The sequence below is a fragment of the Marmota monax genome, unplaced genomic scaffold (assembly GCF_021218885.2).
Source record: "Marmota monax isolate L192 unplaced genomic scaffold, Marmota_monax_Labrador192_F-V1.1 WCK01_AAM20220418_F8-fsc00096, whole genome shotgun sequence".
In the NCBI taxonomy this organism is placed as follows: domain Eukaryota; kingdom Metazoa; phylum Chordata; class Mammalia; order Rodentia; family Sciuridae; genus Marmota; species Marmota monax.
Window position 1 is genome coordinate 502349 of NW_026695236.1, and position 14284 is coordinate 516632.

At 36.8% G+C, this 14284-nt stretch overlaps 1 pseudogene; it reads left to right on the forward strand.

Annotated features, from left to right (window-relative positions):
* The first annotated feature begins 10002 nt into the window (after positions 1-10002).
* On the forward strand, positions 10003-14036 carry LOC124089363 (tripartite motif-containing protein 64-like; annotated as a pseudogene).
* Positions 14037-14284: the final 248 nt, after the last annotated feature.

Consider the following 14284-nt stretch of genomic DNA (forward strand, 5'->3'; position numbering starts at 1 on the left):
TTGATTTTTTAAAATTTTAATCCAAGTATATCTTTGACCCTCTACAGTGGACACTTTTTCCAGCCCTCCCATTCCATATCATGCTTCCCAAAGCCTTCAGTAAGGACAGGAATTCAGACTGGGACTCATGTCAAGAGTATGTGGGAGAAAGGCCAAGATTATTCCTAGCTCAGGGAACCTTCTGGGGCAATTTAATTAATAATTTACATTATAATTTTTTGTTTGTTTTTTGATATAGTCTAAGTTGCTCAGGGTGGCCTTAAACTTCACACTTTCCTGCCTTAGTCTCTGAAGTGATGGAATTACAGGTGTGTACAACTGTTACAGCTGTAATTTGCTTGTTTTTACAAAAAGGAAAGGAAAATGGGAAAATATGAAATAATCTCTTTATTTACTTATTTTCAGCAATATTGTTTTAAAAAGGAATAAATCATATCCCCAACCTACCAAACATGATCTTTAAATCTGGGTGCCTCTCTTTCCTAGCATATTTCACACCAAGATTCAGCTGTGGGAATGCAAGGGTTTTAGAAGGAATAAGAATGCTAACCTGATCTTTTAGTCTTCCAACATACACATATGTACATATACAATTTATGGTCTGGCTAGTTTCTACAACTGTGTTTTCTAGAAATGATCTTGGATTCTAAAAGCTCAGCTGCACTCTGGGGGCCCATAATTGTTAAATATAAAGGCTTTATTTCCATTTCTAAATCAAATTTTCTAGCAGCAATTACTCCTGTGTAAAGTATGAAAACCTGTGTTTATTAAGACAATCTAAGCAGGAGTTGTGGTGCATGCCCTTAATCCCAGTCGATAAGGAAGTCAAGGCAGGAGAAGCACAAGTTTGGTGCCAGCATCTGCAATTTAGAGAGAACAGAAGAAATTGAGTTAGATCCTGTCTTAGAATTTAAAAATAAAAATATATATTCACATATATTCATATGTGTTTGTGTGTGTATGTGTGTGTGTGTGTGTGTGTGTGTGTGTGTGAGACAGAGAGAGAGAGAGAGAGAGAGAGAGAGAGAGAGAGAGAGAGAGAGAGAGAGAGAGAGAGAAGAGAGAACACACAAAATGTTGGGGATGTATCTCAGTTCTAAATCACCCCTGGGTCCAATTCCCAGTACCAATAACATAAAATAAAGGAATAAAATTACTTTTAATGTAAAAAAGGTCTGGGATGTAGTTCAGTGGTAAAACACCCCTAGGTGAGGAAAAAAGAAGAAGAAAAGAAAAAAGAAACTACTATGTATTTTCCCAAAGTATTTATAAAGTTCCTGTAGGGAAGTTGAGAGTAAAAGGATTTAAATTTATTATTGTGTTTTTCGGTGTTTTTAAAAATCCTGATAATTAGTTTCTGGTTCTTGTTTAATTGAAAAGTAAAATCTAAGTATGTGTTTGCATTGTTTGGGAGAAAACAATCATAGTTCACTTAGAGTTTTCAAAGCTTGTAAAGCTAATTTTTAATTCTGCCTAGAGAAATAAGGAGCATCTTTCTCTGATAAAAATCTATCCAAGTTCCTTTTACCCACAATGCATCTGAAGGCTGATATCTGAGAGAGAGGACAGGTTCAGGTGTGTTTCACTTTCCCTTGAACTCTTCACTGGTGTCTACTGCCACCACACAAATGAGGAAAAGATTGGACTGTTACATGGCAATGATCTCCTCAAACCCTCATGTTACTTTTTTTCCCCCTGTAAATCTTAGAACCAGAGCCTAAAATAAAGATTGTTTAAAAGTTGCAGCTGGGTGGATGACAGAAGCAAATAATGTACAATGATTTGCATATTTTCACACAGATCTGGGTCCTAAATTGGGGCTACTCCTAAATAAAACTCCTTCTGCCGCCCCAACCAAGAAGAGCAGCCCAGCAACGCTGCTCTCCTGCAGTGAGCTCTCCAGGTTCTCCCATATGAAGGTTACAGCCCGTGGGCTTGGCTGGGCTAGCTGAGCCATAGTTGTGTCACAGCAGCTGTTTGAATGCAGGACACCAAATCCTGGGTCCAGCAAAGGGGCACTAGTTCTGCCTGCGCTCTGTGTGCACTCCGACTCCGAACCCGTGTTTCGCGGGGTCTTTCCCGCTCTGCTCTGTTCTGTGTTTGAAAATTTTGAGTCCTTTCATGCATCAGAGGGAACATCGTTTCATGTATTTGGAAATATTTTATATCCTTTGCCCATTTTAATTAAGTTGTTGCTTTGAATGAACTATTTAAATATTCAAGGATCTCACTCTCTAATTAGGTTGCATTGTCTTCTTGGGTGTGTATGTATTAACGAGTCATTTTTATACACATGAAACAATTAGGAAAATATATTCAAAAGTGAACGACTTCCAAGGACTTGCATGGTCCTGAATACTCTGGCTGGTGCCTAACCTTATATCCTTCTTTTATTCCAGTATTGTGTCAGCTCATTCCACACTCAATGGTTTAGTTCAGTCATTTGAATTACACTTCCTCCCACTTAATCATCCCTGACCACCATACCTAATTATATTTTCTCTTTAAGGTCAGATTTTTCTTTCTTACACTAGTCTGGGTACACTCTTCACCTTTTATGACCTTGTGACCAGTATTTTCCTTCAGAACACTCAATTATTGAAAGTGAAGTTGATTACTCCTATACCATATCTACTCAATGCCCTGCTCTAGAAGTAGATGTTAGCTTTCATGAGAGCAGTTAGTTTCTACAGAGTAGCCTCCTTTCTACTGGTTCTGTCCTTGATGCCTAGAACATGTTGTTACTAAATAAGGAATAAAAGAATGCATTCCAATTTATCACTCACTGAATAAAAAGCATATTAACTAACAAAAATGCTTCAATTACAATGAAAGCAGCACACATTAAACCATTAATTTCCAGTAGATATCAGTTTAATCATGTAATTGGAGAGAGTGATACTTCTTTGAATTAATACAGCATTTATGCGTGCATTTGTTTACTTATATTTGGTCCTGACAATTCAATCCAGGGTTTGTTAATATTATAACAAGCCAAAAATCAGTAAAGGAAAAACAAAAGTTTTTACTGCACAGCTGCCCTGACACACTCTAGGCAATGCTTTTATTGTAATTTAATTCAAAGGATGTTGTGCTTAATGCTCTGTCATCCATAGGTGTTGACAAAATAAGTACCAATGGGTCTAGGTTAAATGGAATAATTTGAAATCTGCTCCCTAAGCAACTGCTAGACAAGGATACTGATTCTCCACCAAGACAAACTCTGCCAATCCTGATGACAGTGTTCCACTCAGAGCCAGAACACCTTGCCGTCTCTATTAGAGCAGGTCATAATTCCTTGCCCTTGGGTCATTTGATTCTCATTTTCCCCTCTTGAGAGGGTGTAAGTGAGCAGCCCAGCTACACAGACAACAGAGGTTCACTGCCCCACAGATTGTCAACATATATATTCAGATTCCTAACCATAAAAGGATGATTCCATTTCATAAATACCTCACAAGATCATCTCCAGGGGTCTTTGTTGCCAGAATCAAATAAGAACTGTTGCTCTAGTTCTTTAACATAAACTAATTATACAATATAAAACAAATTTTCTATCTGTAAATAAATGATTTTAAAGTCTCTAGCATTTTTTGCTGTCTTAATGACAGCTAAATGTTTATAGGATGCTTACTGTGTACCAGGAAATGCATTAATCCTGGCTCATTTAATATTCAGAACACCTTTCTGAAGCACTGAAGTTAGGAAGGAATTAAATTTTAAAAAAGATATTAAGCTTGAAAAAAAATAACAAGGTAGTTTTTAAAAATTAAGAGAGACTACAAAGTTTAAGTCTACCTGGTAATGCAACAATGTCTTGGGATTAACTTAGAAAATCAAGTATAGGAGCACTTCATTAAGCTTCTCATTAATACTTACATCTCTGAAAACCTGTAACCAGAGTCTTACTTAAGACTGAGGACTAGAGATGGGCTTGGTGCTACATGCCTTTAATTCCATCAACTCAATAGGCTGAGACAGAGGATTGCAAGTTTGATGCCAGACTAAGCAATTTTGTGAGATTCTAAGCAACTTAATGAGACCTGGTCTCAAAATAAATAACTTTAACTGGCTGGGGATGTAGCCCAATGGCAAAGCAACACTAGGACCAGTACCAGTTCCCAAACCCTAAACAAACAAAAAAATAATCAAACATTTGAGAATAAGAAAAATACTTGAGAACATGAAGAACACTGAAAAATAGTTCTGATGCTTTAATGGAAGTAGAATCATTCACTATGTTTCTAACACTCTTATACCTCATTTTTCTTGTAATATATGACTGTATGTGTGGGTGTATCTTATTGTTTCCCTAGCTGCAATTTAAAAAAATCAGTCCATCAGATTTAGGGCAGATTTTTCTATTTATGAAATTACCTATGTCAGTTTGGTTTTATAAAAAAATGATTTTTGTAAGATGCCAAAGAAGCACAAGGTGAATGAGCTTGAAAGTTTACATCTATCCCACTGCCAAGCTCCAGCACAGTTTATAATGAAAGAAAGTCTAAAACTTAATTCTGCCACAGGTCTGCCTTTGGTTAACTAAGCATTTGTTAAAAGTTGAGTAGAAAAAAATTCACCCAAAATTTACTGTAGGTTTGAGGAGGTTTATTTCCTTAATACTTTTGGTGGTGCTGCAATCAAACCCAGAGCCTTCAGTATGGTAGGCAGATGTTCTACCCATGAGCTACATTTCCATAACTGGGGTCAAATGCATGTACCACCACTGCAAACTATTTTTTTCCAGTGCTGGGGATGAAACTCGAGATTCACACATGCAAGGCAAGTGTTCTACCTCTAAGTTATGCTCTGGGTACCACTTTTTATTATTATTTTGAGAAAGCTTCTCAGTAGGTTTCCCAGGCTACCCTCACATTTAGGATCCTTTTATCTCAGCCTCTCTAGTAGCTGGGAATCATGTGTGTGTGTGTGTGTGTGTGTGTGTGTGTGTGTGTCCACACCGAATTCCTTTTTGTCTTTTTAAAATCCAATTCATGTTGTAAATATTCAAATTTTTCCTGATAGTTTTTTTCTGTAATGTCTTTATATGATGTAGGTAGCTCCTTTTCAAGCTCAGTGGTAGAGAGTCACAAAGAAAAGGTTATGGTAGTGGTGGAAAATATATTCTAAAATGCCCTTATAAGGAGCAGTTCATGTCAGTTTTTGTTTTCTCTTTTAATTTCAGTACTGGCAACTGAATGCAGGGCCTTAAGTTCATGCTATGAATGCATTCTTACCACTGAGGTACATCTCCAGGCCTTTTCATATTATTTTCAGTCAGGGACTCGCTAAATTGTCCAGGATGACCTCAAACTTTCAATCCTTCTCCATCAGCCTCCCAAGTAGCATGATTGCCACTACAGTTCATTCACTGGTCTTTATTTTCTGGAAGAACTGGGAGTACCTATTTTCATTCACTGTAATTTTAGTCCCTAATCTTAGAACATTGTCCTCAGTTTAATTAAAAAAAAATACACCAAAAAGTCCTCAGCAAACATGTCTGAGGTAGGAATGAAAAATCTAAAGCAGAAAAATAGCCAGTTGTGGTGGCACATGCTTGAAATCCTAGTAATTTAGGAGGTTGAGGCAGATGGATCTCAGCAATTTAGCAAGTTCCTAAGGAACTTAGCAAGCCCTGTATCAAAAATTAAATGAAAAATATAAATGAATAAATAAAAGAGGAGGAATGTAGTTCAGTAGGAAAGAACACCTGGATTCAATTCCCAGCACCAAGAAAGGAAGGAAGGAAGGAAGGAAGGAAGGAAGGAAGGAAGGAAGGAAGGGAGGGAGGGAGGGAGGGAAAGAAAGGAAGAGCAATGAATAAAAATAAATCAAATATTTTAAAACTTAAACATCAGTAGAGGAAGAAATCAATTTTAAAAAAACTGAGAAGTTGTTGTAAAACAAAGTGTTATTTAATAAAATAATTGCTTTGGTTAAAATATCACTTTGCAAATCCTAAGTCATGTGAACTTTCTTGTGTCTGACCCCAAACCTTATCAAAGTTGTTTACTATATTTTTAAAACCTAATCAGTGTGATCTCATCAGTCTTTTCCACCACTTTCAGAAGAGGTAACAGAAAGTGGGTGTGGTCTTAAATGAGTCCCAGGTGTTTAAGGAGGACACTTCTCTGGAGAATGCTTTTTCTTCTAAGGTACTTCTAAGGAGCCAACTGAATTTTCAGCTGCTGAGCTTTGGAGCCCTCAGTGTTACTGATACCGTGATACTGACAAAATTTTCACACTTCCAGAAGTGAGTTTTCCCAGAGCTGACTCTTCTGAGTTGGAAATCTAGAAGGCTTTCAAGTTTATTTTCTTTCCTAAAAATTGTTTGAATTTACTTTTCAACTTTGCTGGGAGCCATTAGCCAAGTAAGTATGACAATTTCCTTGCCAGCGTACCCCATGTTGCAGTGACATTGAATGTACGTGACCTTGCTCAAGGACCAAGGCAGATTAGGGTGTTCCCGGTTTTAAGATAATCATGTTTAGGGCGTTCCCAGTTTAGGTTCCAGGTTTAAGGTTTAAGATTATTCCTGCTGGGAATAGGGCGTATCCTGCTGCCTGAGTTCCCCTTGAGTTCTCACGGGATTCAGACAGTATATTTTGGAGATAGAATCCCAGTGGAGGTGGATTTGGGCAGAGAACGTGGATTTGGGCAGAGAACGTGGATTTCTCCAGAACGTGATTGTAGACGGCTGGTGTGAGTTCGGGAAAAAAGAGTTGCTGTTTGAATCTACAAGCTGTGTGGTGGCTCGTGATTGTGTGCCCAGCCAGACTGCGGCATTTGTGCCCAGCCAGACTGTGGCATTTGGTGGCCCGTACGGGGAACTTCTGAAGATTAGAGGTAAGTGAAATTTCTCACCCTTGAGGAAGAGAGAAAGAATGGGTGAACATTTCAAAAAACAATGTGTTATTGTTTTGATTTATTTTGTTTTTATTTCAAGTTGCCTGTTCCTAGAACTTTCTCAGGCAAACTGGGGAAAATGGTTGACTCAAGGTTTGAAGTTGTTCGCCTCCGAGCAAGATAAATTGTTGGAGGAAGGAGGCACCCCAGTAAGACCAAGAACAATTAGGGCATATGTTGATACAATACAAAAATGTAGCCCATGGCTTTTTAAAGACAAGTTATTAAGTATATCAATGGGACCATCATGGTATCCTGTAGAAGGATTTTTCTTCAACAAGAAAGAGATGGCTAGTTCTGTTTGCTACACTTGTCTAAGATCTTGGTTTCTACAAAGTTCTGATTAATTTACAAAGCTAAAATGTTGAAACATCAACCACTCTTTACTTATTAAGTTACATAAGGTAATATATTTAAGCATGTGTGTTTTCATAAATTGGTGAATGGAAAAAGTTTAATATTGCTTTGTGTCTGTGTCTTTGCTGAAACAAGGTTACTAAGTGTTAAGATTCTATCATGTGTAATTTATATACAAAGAGTATAAGAATTTTCAGTTGGGTTTCAATTGTAGTATTATAGTATCAAAAACATGAAAGTCTTTCATCTTATTAAAGTGGAGTAATTTGTCTAAATCAGAAATTTTATAAGAGTTGTTTCAAAATATGAATTTGTAAAAAGGGTTAACGGTTAAAAAAGAGATATAAAAAGATTCAAGATGTGGGAATATATTTTAATATAAAAGGTTAAAGGAAAAAGAAATGATTCTAGATGATATAATCTGTGTGGTAAAGTAAAAAGTTGTAAAATGCCATTTAAAAAGAATTTGAGGAAACTAGACTTAATTTAAAAGCTTGAGAAAGGAAGAAAGAAGAAAAAGATATTTGTACATGGCAGATTGAGACAAAGCTTCTCAATGGAGTTAAAAAAAAAGCCTTTGGTTGAAGGGCAGCCATGTAAACTAACATTAAAGCGATTTAAACAGAATCTAAGCCTCGTTTAAAAGAGTGAAGTTGTAGGTGGTGAAAAAGTACATTTAAAAGTACAGTATAGATGATAATTAAAAGGCTTTAAAAGGTTAAATTGAAGGTGGTCGAGATACCTTCATGTCGGAAAAAAGATTGCTTTATTGCAAGTTTTCTCCAAGTAAAAAGCCTACTTGTATTTTTTCCTGTTTAAAATACATATAACTAGACCATTTTTAAAATATTGGTTTCTGTAAAGTGATCTAAGTAAATATTATTCTATAACCTTGTGTCTTATTAGATTTTGCAGGTCTTAAATGAAATATTTCTGCTTTCTTATCAATTTTTGAACCCATAAAATGCTTAAAATATTCATATACTTTATGCATGTAGTAGTTTTTATGCACATCAATTTAGATTATTTTAAGTGGGTACCAGGTATTGAATTCAGAGTGATTCATCCATTGAGCCATGCCCACCCTATTTTGTATTTTATTTAGAGACAGGGTCCTATTGAGTTGCTTAATGCCTCAATTTTGCTGAGGCAGCCTTTGAACTCTGTATCCTCTGGACTCAGGCTCCAGAGCCATTGGGATTAAAGGTGTGTGCCACCAGGCCTGGCTTAGAATTTTTATGTATAGATTTGACTGTAAAACTCTTGATATGAAAGTCCTATCTTCTGTCCCTTTAAAATCTTCAGTTTGCCAGGTATTTCTGAAAAGTATTCCAGTAGATGCAACAGACTTGTGGAAGTTTCCAAGTGGTAAATTTGATCAAAAGAGAAAAATAATATAAATTAAGATGAATTTATCAAGCTTCATCAGCTGCATCTCTAATCTGAAGGGTAGGTAGTCTCAGGAAAAGGAAAGCACCATTGTTGAATTATGTGCTCGCTCAGTCTCTCTCTCTCTCACCAATTTCTATTTTTATATTTATTTATTTATTTTTGTACTGAGGATTGAACCCAGGGCTAATTTACCACTGTATTACAACCCACTTTGAAATGGTCTCACTAACATGTCCAGTCTGGCCATGAACTTAGTTTCCTTTTCCCTCAGTCCCCGCAAAAGCTGGAATAGTAAGCATGTGCCACTGTACTGGGCTTTCCAGCTGATTTTGTTTCAAATAACAATGGATTAATTATTGCTGATTATTACTACAACATGTGTGGCACTCTGATGGTCACAACTGATTCTGCGAAATATTATTTTCTTTATTGAGAAGTAATTGACAAATTTTAATTTTTGATTTCCTCTTCAGTCCTTGGGCTAAAACTCAGGAACTTACATGTGCCAGGAAAGCTTTCTACAACTTACTACATCCCAAGTATTACATTCCAATTTTCAATTTAAAAACATAATTAATTTCTTTATTGGTAATGAAGATTGAACATAGGGTTGCTCTACAACTGAGTTACATCCTCAACCCCTTTTTTAAAATTTTTATTCTGAGACAGAATCTCAATTAATTCCTGAGGTTGATCTCACACTTGCAATCCTCCTACCTCAGCCTCCAAATAGCTGGGACAAGAGACATGCATTGATAAACCCCACTTCATTTTATTTTTTTAAAGATATATTCAATTAAGGTTAAAATTTGAACCCCACAGTGATTAAGTCAAGCCATCTTCAAGAGAATTAAACTTAATTTTAATTGTATTTTAGAAATGTCCATCTGTGGATTGAGAGGCAGAGAACATAGACATTTCGCATGAAAACTAAATGTCTCTATGTTTGTTACCATCATTGAGTCAGAGAGACAAAAAAAAAAGAAAGAAATATGTTAGGTGGGCAGCTGGAGCAATCAGCTAATGCAAGTAAGTCTGGAACCATTCTAAGCCTTTTTTTGTTCAATACTAAACTTGCCCAAATGAATGAGAGAGTTGCTTTTTTAAAATGAAGACCATGCTTATCTCATTTTGTCATTTGTGTCATAAAGCAAACTCAGCCTTTCTGTCACATATCTAGGTTTCTATTGCAGGAAGTTAATAGAAAGATTAGGCACAACTCAATTAAACAAGCAGGGTGACTAAAAGCCTTTTGTGGTTTTGTTCTCTCATCAAGGCACAAGAATAACACTCTCTCCTCTCCCTCTTTACTCTCACTCCACTCTCTGTATTTTTGGTTTCAGAAAAATGGATTCCCATGCTTTGCAAGACTTCCAGAGTGCACTCACATGTTCCATTTGCATGAATTACTTTTTAGAACCCATCACCATAGACTGTAGATGCACCTTTTGAAGACCCTGTCTCTATCTCTGCTGGGAGGAATCTCAAATGCCAATGTGCTGTCCTGAGTGCAGAGAAATAGCAGAGAAGTCAGACTTCAGGACCAACATCGTCCTCAAGAAGCTAGCTTACCTTGCTAGACAGGCCAGACCTCGCTTGGACAGCAGCTTTGGGGAGCAGCTCTGCAGGAGAAACAGGGAGACAAAGGGGCTCTTCTGCAAGGTGGACAAGAGTCTGCTCTGTGCACCCCGCTCTGAATCACCCAAACACATGGTTCACAGCTACAGCTCAGTGTCATGTGCAGCAGGGAGGGAAACAGGGTGAGTGATGGCCATGAAGTAACCTAGAACCAGTGGGGTCCAGATCAAAGAGAAGGATGAAGACCCATGATAAAGAGGGAGATGAGCATGCAGATGGTAGAGGTGGTGAAGTTTCAGTGTAAATCTCAAGAGGTAAATATGATGTTTAAATTCTGGTCAATTTGACACTAAAAGCATAAATAAGTTGAATGCTCATGAAGAAAAGTCCCCCTAGAAATATTGTCCAAAAAACAGGGTATGGTGGCTATGCCAATAATCCTAGCTCTTCAGCAAACTGAGACAGGAGGATGCTAAGTTTGCAGCCAACCTGGGCAACTTAGCAAGACACTCTCCTCCTCCTCCTCCTCCTCCTCCTCCTCCTCCTCCTCCTCCTCCTCCTCCTCTTTCTTCTTCTTTTTTTAAGGGGCTGGTATATAGTGCAGAGGTAAATTAATGAGTACTACAAGTGTGAAAACTTGTTTCAGTCTCCAGTACTGAAAAATAAATAAAGAAGTAAATATATTCCCCAAATACGTGGAATTGGAGCAGCAGTACAGCAGATGGCTAGCACTAGGAATATAAACTTCTTTTACTGAAGCCTAGACCTTTTCATAGTGAGGCTATATAAAAACTGCTTTTTCAGGAAATGGACTCTATTATTTATGGGATCCTTTAAAAGTCTTATTATTTTTCTTTTACTATACCCCATAGTAAAATTAATTTAGACTCTTTTGTAAAAATTGACTCTTTAAAACTCAAGATTACTGTTCTCCAAAACCCTGCTTTATTCTAGCATACAAAAGATGAAACCTACAAGACTGTCTTTTTTATCACTAAAGCCTATGGTAATTTTGCAGGAGAAAATTCTAAAGAAAATGGATCCTTTATGGCAAATGACTCAGGAGATGCAAGGTAATCTAAATGAAGAAATTAGAAAATCTCAGTCCTTTGTGGTAAGTTTGAAAAGGTTTTCTTTATTTTTATGCAGATTATAATGATGCTATCCACTAAAGTGGAGTTAACATTGAAGGATAGTGCTTTCCTCTTAGACAATGCAGTGATATCCAGTAATATTACAAATATACTGGCCAACACAAGCTAGTGTGAAGAATACTAGTAACTGGGGTGAATGAGGCATGACTGGTATTCCTTGTCTAACTTTGGAGATTTGGATAAATCTTCCCAGAAACTGAGCATAAGACAGTACCAAATTAACTTAGTTCTGGAGTCAGGAGAGAAATAGATTTTCAGCTTTGGAAAAAGTGGGGTATTTTGTAAATTTACAAAACAGTGTGTATATAAATATTTTACAATATATAGAAGAATTAGACAAAGGAACAAAAATAAAGGAGAAGATGAGGTAAAGAGGAAATAATTCATTAAGAACACTGAAGTGGCATCATAGGGAGTTAGCCTGGGATCCTGCAGAGGTTTTAATTTAAGCAGGAGAGAGACAAGAAGGAGAAGGTCCAGTAGATAGTATTATTAAATACTTAAGATTCTTTGCAGACATGAGATGGAAAGTATATAAAGTACTTGCTTGATTTTAAGACAATAATATTTGAAGTTTTACATTTTCTTTTGAATATAATCATTTTGAATGACTATATCTGCAGGACTATGTGGTTTTAAGGAAGAACATGATCCAAGTTCAATATCAAAGATGCATTGGTTTCTCCTTGAAGAGGAGAGATTTCAACTGGAGACACTAGAAAGAGAAGCACAGGAAATTTTCCAGCAACTCTGAGACAGTGGAATCAGAATGGCCCAACACAGAGAAAAGCTGAAGGAAATGTACAGAGAGCTGACTGGGTTGTGCCACAAATCTGACATGGAGTTGCTCCAGGTGACCAGGGAGCATCCTTCCTGAGAGAGAGGAATTCTTGTCTGGGCAATGTTGGTTGCAGAGCCTATTGTGCTCAGCTGAGTGACAAGAGCTCCTTTACACCCATCATTATCCAATCACTTGTCTTTGTATATTATGGTAATCTTGAGAGATTTTAAATCTTGTAGAAGGTAAACTAGACAAAATTCTTGCATCATTAAGACTATGCTACCCTCAAAGAATTATCCAAAAACTCAGTGATCACAGGAAAGTTAATTTTGTTGAGGAAGTATTCAGTTTATGTTTCCCAACTCCACTGTCACACTCTGTTCTCCTGAACAAAAGCAGTGAGGCTTTGCCCCTCTCCTAGACAAGCTGTACAGAGTTTGCTAATCAATCATAATGCACTATTTTTTAAAATAGTTCACTATTTAGTTTTAATTTTCAGAGATGGTCAAATCTCTTTTGGGAACTAAACAGGAGTCAAGTGACATGGGAACCTAGGTTCTTTTGCATCACTGCACAGACTCTTTCTAAGCTCCATCCTTCTCAGTGCACCCCAAAGCTGTCATTCACATTTAATTTAGGCTTTGGTATTAACATGGTCTCATATGATTTCTCAGTGGAAAATGAGAATGTTAACATACACACACACACACACACACACACACACACACACCAATGTACCAGAGAGTATGCAGAAGGACAGTGTTCCCATTATTAATATTACCTCTTTCTTTTTTCCTTTTAGAACTTAGGGAACATATTTGAAAGGTGAGTTTTATGCAGTAATCTCTGGTTTATGAGAAACTTTTTTATCTTTAAGAACAGAAATTTTATATTTTCAGTTATTAACATCTTTGTCTGTAGATATTTAATATTTTGTTTGAAAAGAGGCTCTGAGGTAATATGTTCCTTGGTTTCAAAAATGTCCTTATGTGGCTGAATTTAACCATACCTAAGAATGATTTGTTGTTCTGGGCTTTGTTTCACCCATTTCTTGTATCCTCTCTAGCCCAGTCCCAATAAACATTTCTAAGGAGATTTTCATGAGGAATCACAGAAAAGAATCCAATTCTAGTGAGGTAGAAGGTAAACAAGATAGGATATAGTAATACTCCCTAGGATGGGAAAGAGATGGGGCTTCATTACCATGAGTAACAATGCCCATATCCTGTTGTATCATCACACAACCTAGGTGTGGGCAGAACTCAGAGGGGAAGGGGTGCCTGAGAACCCTCAGGATCAGTGCTACAGGTTGTACTAGATTCCTTCCATGAGCGGAGATGATCAATGTTGCTGGTTCAAGGAACTTTCCCCTTTAGAAACCAATGATTATATCATTGGTAACGTAGGTGGACCAAAGTCCCAAAGATTGAACATTCTGCTCTTTGTAAGATATCCAGGATCTTTGCATTTTCCAAGGTTGATTCAGGAATAGAGGGAGGGGATGGCAATTAATATGTTTTTTAAGTTCTATAATGTTTGAGAAGAATAAAAAGACTGTATTTTAGAACATCAAATTTAGAAAAAAGTATCACATAATTCCAAGAGTGTTGAATAAAATAAATACCTAATTCACCCAAATAGGTAATTTCTACAATATATTGGAATCAAACTGGTATAGTTGTAATGATTTTGTAGAGAACCTTTGGTTCAAAAGTGTAACTGATGTCATTCTTTATAGAATAATGTTGTTCGAGATGCAGAAGCCCCAGCCAGAAAACCCAGACCTTTCTTCATTACACATCACTGGAATCCTGGACATGCTGAATAAGTTCCCAGATAAGAAAGGGACCTTTGGCAGTCAGGTTTAATTACTTTAGTAGGCTCCTCAAAGAAGATGATTCCTATTTTTAATTTTCTGACATGAAACATATCTTCTTTCCCTGTCTAGTCATAATACAATGATCAAGACCACACTTGTTAACTAGTACCTGAGATATATATTTGAGTTCTGATACAGACAGTACAAGAGAAGGAATATTCATGGATTTTTGAGGCTATTAAGCAGTTCAATGCTTACTTTTCAGAGCAGCTGTCATATTCTGTGTTATTTCAGTTT